Source organism: Nyctibius grandis, chromosome 3 (assembly GCF_013368605.1).
Source record: "Nyctibius grandis isolate bNycGra1 chromosome 3, bNycGra1.pri, whole genome shotgun sequence".
NCBI lineage: Eukaryota > Metazoa > Chordata > Aves > Nyctibiiformes > Nyctibiidae > Nyctibius > Nyctibius grandis.
The window spans coordinates 43637423-43645924 of record NC_090660.1 but is presented as its reverse complement, the minus strand read 5'-3'; the positions used below and the strand labels follow the sequence as shown (position 1 = coordinate 43645924).

Below are 8502 nucleotides of genomic sequence, written 5' to 3'. Positions count from 1 at the left end.
ACCCAGCCAATGTCCCTCGACAACCTTCCCCACCTCCTGGAGCTTTATTTCTCCCAAAGCCTCCTTCACACTGCCACAGGCTTCCTCCCCTCGTTGCACAGCCTCCAGTGCCTGGTTTGATTATCCCAAGTTATCCAACAAGCCCCAAGAACGCCATCCTTCTGGCCCTCACTCCTGCACTGCCACCTCCAGCGAATCAAGCCGATGTGTACACACCAGTCAGACAATTTGCCTCATGTTCTTCCTGTCCCCTTATCTCTCCCTCCGCCCCGGTGTTTATCCTGAGGTTGGGAGCTCCTTGCACGAAGGACTTCCTTTCCGCCGCCTGGGAAGCACGCAGCGTGTAACCTCTCGTTTCATAAATAACTGCAAAATAGCAGGCCGTGCTCTCCCTGGAGGAAACTGCTGCCTTCGGCTGGACGGTGAGCGAGCACCCGGCTCCCTGCACAGCACCCGCGTCTCCCCGAAGTGCGTAGCGCTCTCAACACCACTTTCTAACTATTTTCTCCAAATATCCGGTTTCCTGTGTTAGCAGTTCTTTAAATAGCGCCTCAAAGATTATTTTAAAGGCTTTCAAAACACTCTTGCCGCTGCTTTTGGGTTTGAGGTGGGTTTTGTTGGGGTTTTTTTAATAGCCTTCTTGCATGACGATATTTTCACATCGTGGGAGACAGCAACAGCTCGAGGAAGCTGCAAAGTTGCACGGAGTACACGGCGGGGGAAATGCGGGGGGGACAATATGGTTTCTAGGACTATCCTGCTGCTACCGACATTTTCTGCTTGCACACACTCTCCGTGCCTCTGCACTCTGAATCCGGAGTTTCGGGATGACGGTGGGACTTTATACCCCGGGGACAGCCCGCCCGGAGGGGGCGAGGGGGCCGACCCCCAGGGCGGCGGCCGCCCTCCGCGGAGTCCGTTTCCCAGCAAGAGGCCGAGATGCAAAGGAGAAATGACAGCATGGAAAGCGCAGTATTTTTATCAGGGCCGGTGCCCGGGCCGGGGTGTGCGGCGGGCGGAAAGTGCCACCCTCTCTCCTCCCCTGCCCTCAGCCGCCCACGCCGGCAGCGGCATCAAAGGGAATCTCCCTTCTCGCGGCGTGTCAGCACCGGGGATGAGCGCACCGGCCCGTCATGGCATTTTCACTTCTCCCGGCGCTTACTCAACAGGCTGGGGGGCGGGGGGGGCGGGGGAGGACTCCCAACCAGCCGCCGCTTCTGCCATGAGGTCACCGCCGCGCTATGCGCGCCCGCCGCCGCCCCTGCTCCGCTCCGTTGCGTCAGGCAGGGGGTATCCCCGCCGCTGCCGAGCGGGGCATCCCCGCCGCGGAAACACCCCGCGCTTCCACGCGTATCTCTCACTGGCGGGGCGGGGGGATCCGAGCCCCAGCCCCTCCGCCACCCCCCGCAGCAGGCGTTTGGCCGCCGCTCGGGAATTGTCGAGTGGTCGCCGGGGGACGGCAGGGATGGGATGGGATGGGATGGGATGGGATGGGATGGGATGGGATGGGATGGGATGGGATGGGAGCACACGCTGCACCGAGGGAATGGCCCCGAGACGGTGGCCCGGACACGCAGGACATGCAGACGAGGTGCAGGGCCACCAAGCGCAGACAGGGGCAGCTTTTTTGGGGGGAGGAGAGTGAGCCGGCACCGCCCCCCCCACCCCACCAGCGGCTGTCCCCCTCCGGAGAGTCACGGGGGGCAGCCGGGGGGGTGGGCTGCTGCGTGGGCGCGCCGGGGTCCCCGCGGGCGGGCGGTCCCCGCGGCCCCGCACTCCACCCCCTGCGCAGAGGAAGCCGGGCGCGGGCGGGGGCGCAGCCCCACGACAATGGGACTCGCCGGCGCTATAAATACCCGCCCGCCTCTATATTTGGTTTGGCCGGATCACAACCGGGGGGCCCAAAAATAGCCCCGCGCGCCCGCCCGCCCGCCCCGCCGCCGCCGCTCAATGGGCTCCGGCTCCGCCCCCTCCCCCGCGCGATCCCGATCGCCCTGCACGGGGCCCGGCGGCTAAATTTAGCAACGCCGCTTGCGTCAATGACGCGGCTGCCGTGCGTCAGCCCGCTACGCCCCGCCCCTCGGAACGGGGCCCGCCGTGTCCTGTGCGTGGATTGGCCGCGGCGACACGAGGATGGCGTTCCGCGGTGACGTGGAGGCGCTGATTGGCCCCGCCGGGGTCTCGCTGCGTCCGGAGGGGAAGTGTCGCCGCGCGGGGAGCCCGGCGGCCCGCGGGTTCCCCCACGGGGGGAGCGGGGGCCTGGCAGCCGCCTCGGCCCGAGAGGGAGGCCCCGGCGCCCGCGGGGGGACGGCGCGCACCGCCGGCCCCGCCGCCTCGGGAAGGGGATCCCGGGCTCGTACGTGGCCTTCGCAACGCACCGCCCTGCCGGCCCCGGCCTTCCGTCCCCGCCGCCCGGGGCGGGAGCGTGATCTGCGGCGCTGCCGGTGCCGGGCTGGTGGAGCAAGAGGCACCGGGCAAAGCGAAAGTGCCGCCGCCTCTGCCGGGGCGGCGGGCGTGCGCGAAGCGGGGTACCCCCCTCGCCCGCGGCACCCATCGGTTGAACTCGCGTCGCACAGCCCCTCCGTACCAAGCACAAGCACAGCACCGGCCGTAACGGCCGCAATGACAACAGCAAACGGCCCGGCTGCCGGCAGCGGCAGTGAACACAACACCGGGCACGGCGGCGGGCGGCTGCTGCCGGCGGAGGCGGCGGGGGACCCTGCCGCCGCAGGCTCGGTGCCCCAGGCAGACGTACAGACACAAGACACGGACACACACAGGCGGGAGCTCCGACTTTCTCAGGGCCGCTCGCCCGAGCGCCCTCTCAGAGCGGCACTTTCCGCAACCTGCTCTTTGCTCCTGCGCACTAGAAAGTTTCAAAAGAAAAGAAAAAGAGCAAAAAAAAAGAAAAAAAAAAAGTTTAAAGGAAAAAAAGGAGGAAAAAAGGAAAAAGAGAAAAAAGGAAAAATAAAAAGAAAAATTAAAATGGGATAAAAGAAAAGAAACAAGGGGGAAAAAGGAGAAAAAAAGGGAAAAAAAAGGAGCCTTTAATAATTCCTCCTGAAAGTGCCACTAATTAACCAAGCAAAGCCCTTTTTCCCTTGAACCACTCAAGAGTTGCTGCGTTTGCAAAACAACACAACACGACCGCTGTTGTTGTTAATAATAATAATAATAATAATAGTAATAATATTTTAATCTGTCTTGGGAGCGACTCGCCAAGCTGTCGCGGGCAGCCGGCCCCGAGGCGGCCGGCCGGCCACCGTGTCCCGCTGCCGGAGGCGCGGAGCGTCCGCCTCACCCGCGCTGTGCTGCGCGGCTCGGCACTGAACGGCACGGCTCAGCACGGCGCGGCGCGGCGCGGTGCGGCGGGAGCGCGGCGCACACACTGGGGCGGGCGGGGGGGGGTCAGTAGCGTCAGGCTCCCATGGCGTCACTATTGACGTTTCGCATTCCAGCCGCTCTATGGAGAGGCCGCTAGGGCTCCTCTCAATAAATGACGTTCAGAGAGAGGGAGCGGGAGAGCAGCGCAGAGAGGCGCCTCCGTCCCCTCTCTCCGCGCAGGCACACGCGCACCCCGGGCACTCGCACCGCGGACACGGGCGCAGGTCCCGGCCCGGCTCCCGCCGCACACACACACACACACACACACACACAGAGGCACATCGCGGCGGCGGCGGCGGCTCGGCATCCCTCGCCTGCCCGCTCGTTCCCTCCCTCCCTCTCTCCCTCCGCCCGGGGACGGGCTCCTGGCTCCTCAGCCTTTGGCAATCCTTTTCCATGCCTCGGGATAACGCACCCTCCGGACCTGCACCCGCCTGGAGCCTCCGGGGTTTTGTGACTGGGGTCCTGCCGCTGGACAGCGCCTACATGCGCCTTTAAGGAAGCGGGCACCTACAAACTAGATGTAAAGACGGAACCTCCACAGCAACCGAGTACGTATACGAATGAGCGGGAGCGGCCGAGGGAGAGGGACAACACGACGTGTCCCCACTCCGTGAAAAAGTTGCGCCGCCGGGGTAGATGCTCGGGAGATGCCGGCGGCGGGCGGTGCGGCTCGGCTGACGCGCTGCCGTAACGGGCTCTCGCTGAAACTTTTCCCTCTCCTTCCCCTCCCCGCCTCTGCTCCCCGTCGGATGCTCGTTTGCCACTCGGCTTCCGAGCCTCCCTGCCGGCTCAGCAACCCCCTCGCCCTGTGCCCGGGGCACCGCCGCCCCTCGCGAGCGGGAGGGCTGTGCTTGAGAGGAGCGGGAGCCGGAGCCGGTGGTACTAAGGTATTTCTGCTCATTGTTGTCATGGAAATGATGCTGCCGGCGGCCGCGGCGGCGGGGAGTTTACAGCGCCGGTGATGAATGGCACTAATTTCTCTCCTTCCTTTTGACTGCGCTTGGGAAATAGGTGGCTTTGTTTGCACAAGTTCGAGCTGTCTAATAGGGACGGCGGGGCAGGTTGATCTAATCTCACTTTGGGAGAGAGCAGCCTCCTCGGCAGCCCCGAAAGAGCTCGCCCCAAGAGGTAATTGCTGGAATGTGCACATGTTGTATTGAAATGAGACGGGATCTTTGCTCGGCACGTCTGCCCGGCATCTGCTCCTCGGAAACGTGCGCTTTTCCCCTCCGGAGGTCAGAAATGGTAAGGAGGAGCTGCGGTGCCCCGGCACGGGCGGTGCGGGGCGGGGAGGCTGGGCTGCCCCGCTCCCTGCCCCCGCCGCGCCTCTCGCTTTCGCCTTCTCGCCTTAATAGCTGCGAAAGAAGTTTCAGTCTGGGAAAGAGGCGAGGAAGCGCGGGCGCTGGGTTGTGATACTATGTCGGGAGACGGTTATCGGGACAGCATTATCGCGATACTCTGTCCCGGGCGGAGAGGTGGCTCACCTTCGCGCGGCTAGTTTATAAGGCTGGTATTTAACTTGCAGTTTTTGGACACGATGGATTCCGTGCGAGGATATTTCCCAGGGAAAGGGCGGAAAACGCTGTTTTCTGTAGGGGGGTTGTTGTGTTGGGATCGGATTTTTTTCTCCAAGAAAAAGAAAAAAAAAAGTTTGGGAATGAATCTCTAACTTTTATCCAAGCCGCTTCACTCGATTACATTCTTCGCCCTATTTTTCTGTCCTCCGTGGAGACCGTTGTATGCCTGAGTCAGGCCCCGGTGAAAAACAATGGACTAAACCAGACCAGACGGTTTCTTCTGAGGTGAATCTCACGCGAGCTCGTGGATATTTGCTGGAGTGACCGTGAGGCTCGGGACGATATCCCCCCCCAAAAAAAAATCGCGAACTAACCGGGGGTAGAAATCGAGCTCGAAACTTTTTGATTCAATGGAGCTTCCCCCTCCGCGGTCTCTCCCGGGTAAATGAAGGTTTCGAAACTCGCCTGAAGAAGTCACAATCACAATGGAGTATTTCACGGTTTCCTCCTCGTATTACAGGGTGGGGAGGGGTGTCACTCGGGGCTGAATGTAAAGTGCACGGGGGAAGAAAAGAGCTTTGACAAGGGTAGTTATTTCCTCCTAATTTACAGCCCTTACGGCTCTGCGCTCCTGGCTCGGGCGGCTGCAGTCCGGAGGGGTGTTGCGTGGTTAAAAGCGCAGCGAGTGTCTCTAGGTAACCGGCGGCTCCGGGGGGGGAAAAGGAGCCCCAGGGCGCTCCGCGCCGAGCGGGAAGCCGCCTCGCAGGAGCTCGGGAGGGAACAAAACCCGCGGGAGAGAAAGGGTTGAGCTGACAGTCACTAAACGTCCCGGGAGCTGGGGGGGATCAAAGGCAAGGGGCGCGGGGAAGGCAAGAAAAAAAAAAAAACAAGGAGCTGGCGAAAGAGTCGCCGGGGAGCGGCTCCCGTGGGCCGTACCGTGCTGGAAGAGGAGCCGCCGGCCGCGCTGGTAGCGCCGGGACAGACCGCTCCCCCGGGCCGGGGGGGACGCGGCGGGGCGTCCCGCCGGGTAGAGCCGCGCTGCCCGGGATGGTAGGAAACCCCTCAACTCCGGCCGGTACCTTGCATAGAAACTTGCAGCCTGCTGCTGGCCGCTCCCCCACCTGCCCCCCCCCCCCAAAAAAAAAAGAAAGTTCCCGCGGGGAAGGCGACGCACGGGGATGCTGCCTCGCTTGTTGTAGTCACGCCGCCCGGGGCCCTCCTCCTGCCTTCCCCAGGCTCCTTGCTCGGAGAACAAACCGGCGGCTCCGTTGTCCCAGCCCGGTGCTTTCTGCCTTTTGTGTGATGAGGGAGCGGGAGCCGTCAGAAACGCGCTCCCCGTCCGGCTCCCCCTTCCCACGCGTGGGGCGAGGCAGGGGCTTGACGAGGTCCCCCCCGTCCCCCCGAGGCGCTCCGCGGGGGGGTGGGGGGCGTCCCTCTGCCCCCTGGGCCGGGCACACCGCCGCCCCCTGACTCTGCCTTCTCCCCCCGCCGCCGGCGGACAGAGCCCGGGTCGGAAGAGCGCGCCCCGCCGAGGCCAGGCCCCAGACCCGCCTCCGCAGAGAGCTCCCAGCCGGCACCCACCCCGCCGCCGCCGCCCGCCGCCGCCGCCTCCGTCCGCACCTCCAGCCCCACCATTCAGCGCGCAAGATACCCGCCAGGTAAGCTGCCGCTCCGCGGGGCCGGGCGGCCCGGCTCCTCCCGGGAGAGGAGCGGGGCGGGGGGGCGGGTTGCGAGAGTTCCTGCCTCGGCCTCTGTCCTTCCCAAATCCCTTTGGCATCCTCGATCCCCGACGTCCCGTACCGGAGCCGCGGGGTGTTGAAATCCCCAAAGGATCTGGGCATCGCCCGCGTTTCACAGGGCTTTGAGCGATGCCGTGCCAGGGCACATGGGGGTTGCGAGGTCCTCCCAGCCAAAGAAGTGCCAGATTTAAAGGGAAAATGGGTGGGATGTTAGTGTCCGTGTGAGGAGCCCGGCTTGCTGGGCGTTAAACTGGGCACCCGTTGTGTCGAGCTCTCGTAAAGATAGCAGAATAATAAGGTAATAGCTCTGAATGTCCCTACCCTGATTTTTTTACCCATTCATTTGGGCTTTGATGACGAGTTGCTCTTTAATGCTTCTCCTGTGGGGCTTTTTTTTTTTAATACTGTTGAGTAAAGAAGAAAAAAATCCCAGGTTATTTACTTTGCAGGGTAATAATATTGGTGCCCTAAGTGGAAAAGTAGGGGTTAGAATTAGTCAAGTGTGCTGGCAAAGGGCGAGGTAGGAGGAGTCCTGCAGAGCCAGGAGAGACCAGACCTTAGGTTAGGGTTATTTTTTCTGTCCTCAGGTCGGACTTATTTTAGACTTCTGTTTTCTTACTCCGCTTTGCATGGAATTCAGTGACATAACCCTGTTACGCTCAGAAAAATGCAGAAAAAAGAAGCATAATGATCTGTTTCCCTGAACTCTTGCTCATTTTCTGAGCTAGCAAAACAGCCTTTTTCCTTCATAGGGCTGTGTATCAGCGTGTCAACTTGTGACATGATCTGTCCACTCAGTTCTGTTCCTCAGTCAGTTCTCAGTGGAGGTGCATGGAAGGAATTTCTTTCCCTTTTTATTTGATTAAGCACTGATAACTACGTTTTAACAGATGACCCTTAAACTAACAAATGATAGTAATGGGACTTGCCATGAAATGTGTGTGCGTGGAATGGCATGGACAGACATTGATAGGAAAAAAGAAAACGATAGAACAATACATAAATAACATTGGGAGGGGAGGCTTGTGAAAGGGTTCTCCTGCTTTTGTCTTTAAGGATTTGGATTTACAAGCAGGAAGGTCTTAATTTCACAAAGCAGCACTATTTTTTTTTCTTAGTTTTAATGTCTTCTCGAGAAGAAGAAAGATCTGAATGGTTTGTGAGAGTACGATAATAGAAATCTGGTGCTTAGTTTAAATATGTTTATCTGCAAAGCAGGCAGGAAAGAATTAAAAGTTGATTTAACACAAATTAGTTGGATTCCTGCATGTCAAGCTCAAGTGAATATTTTAAAATTATAAGTAAAAGGAGTTCCTAAAATACTGAGGAGAATCCCATCATTTTCAAGGCAGCTTTTTTTTTTAGTATGAATTGTTTCTCAGCTGCTTTTGGAATATAAATTACCACGATTAAGAAGGGGTGAACTGCACTTAATTTTTTATATACATTTTCTCCATATTTACTTTTCTCTTTACAAGAGAGTATATACTAATTCATGCATTTTATTCTTCTGCTCGGGAACCAAAATACAGCATGCACTTTTAGTTTGGGTTGCAAATATTGGGCTAGAATCTCACAGAGTTTAGTCAGGCAAACCTCAAATGGATTGCGGAATTGGGTCCATGATTTCCTGAGAGCAACAAAGGAAACAGCAGACTAGTAGGAAACATAAAAGAAAAAAAAAAATCAAATCTTTATAGACAGCCACTGTGTTGCTTCAGCTATCCCAGCTATGAGTGAACCACATTAACTTTTATGACTAATGGATAAAAACAATTCTATTAGCAGCCTCAACCTTTCTTTCCTATACAAACAGAAACAGAAGTACCATGTACTTTTTGTCTTACATGTTTTCAAAT

At 58.8% G+C, this 8502-nt stretch overlaps 1 protein-coding gene across 1 annotated transcript in view; it reads left to right on the top strand.

Annotated features, from left to right (window-relative positions):
- Nucleotides 1-3512: 3512 nt before the first annotated feature.
- NR4A3 (nuclear receptor subfamily 4 group A member 3) overlaps nt 3513-8502 on the top strand; it is a 36734-nt gene continuing 31744 nt past the window's right edge. Inside the window, exons 1-2 of the mRNA XM_068396989.1 lie at nt 3513-3935; nt 6407-6562. The gene's annotated coding sequence lies outside the window, so the exon portion shown is untranslated. The remainder of the gene's footprint in view (nt 3936-6406; nt 6563-8502) is intronic.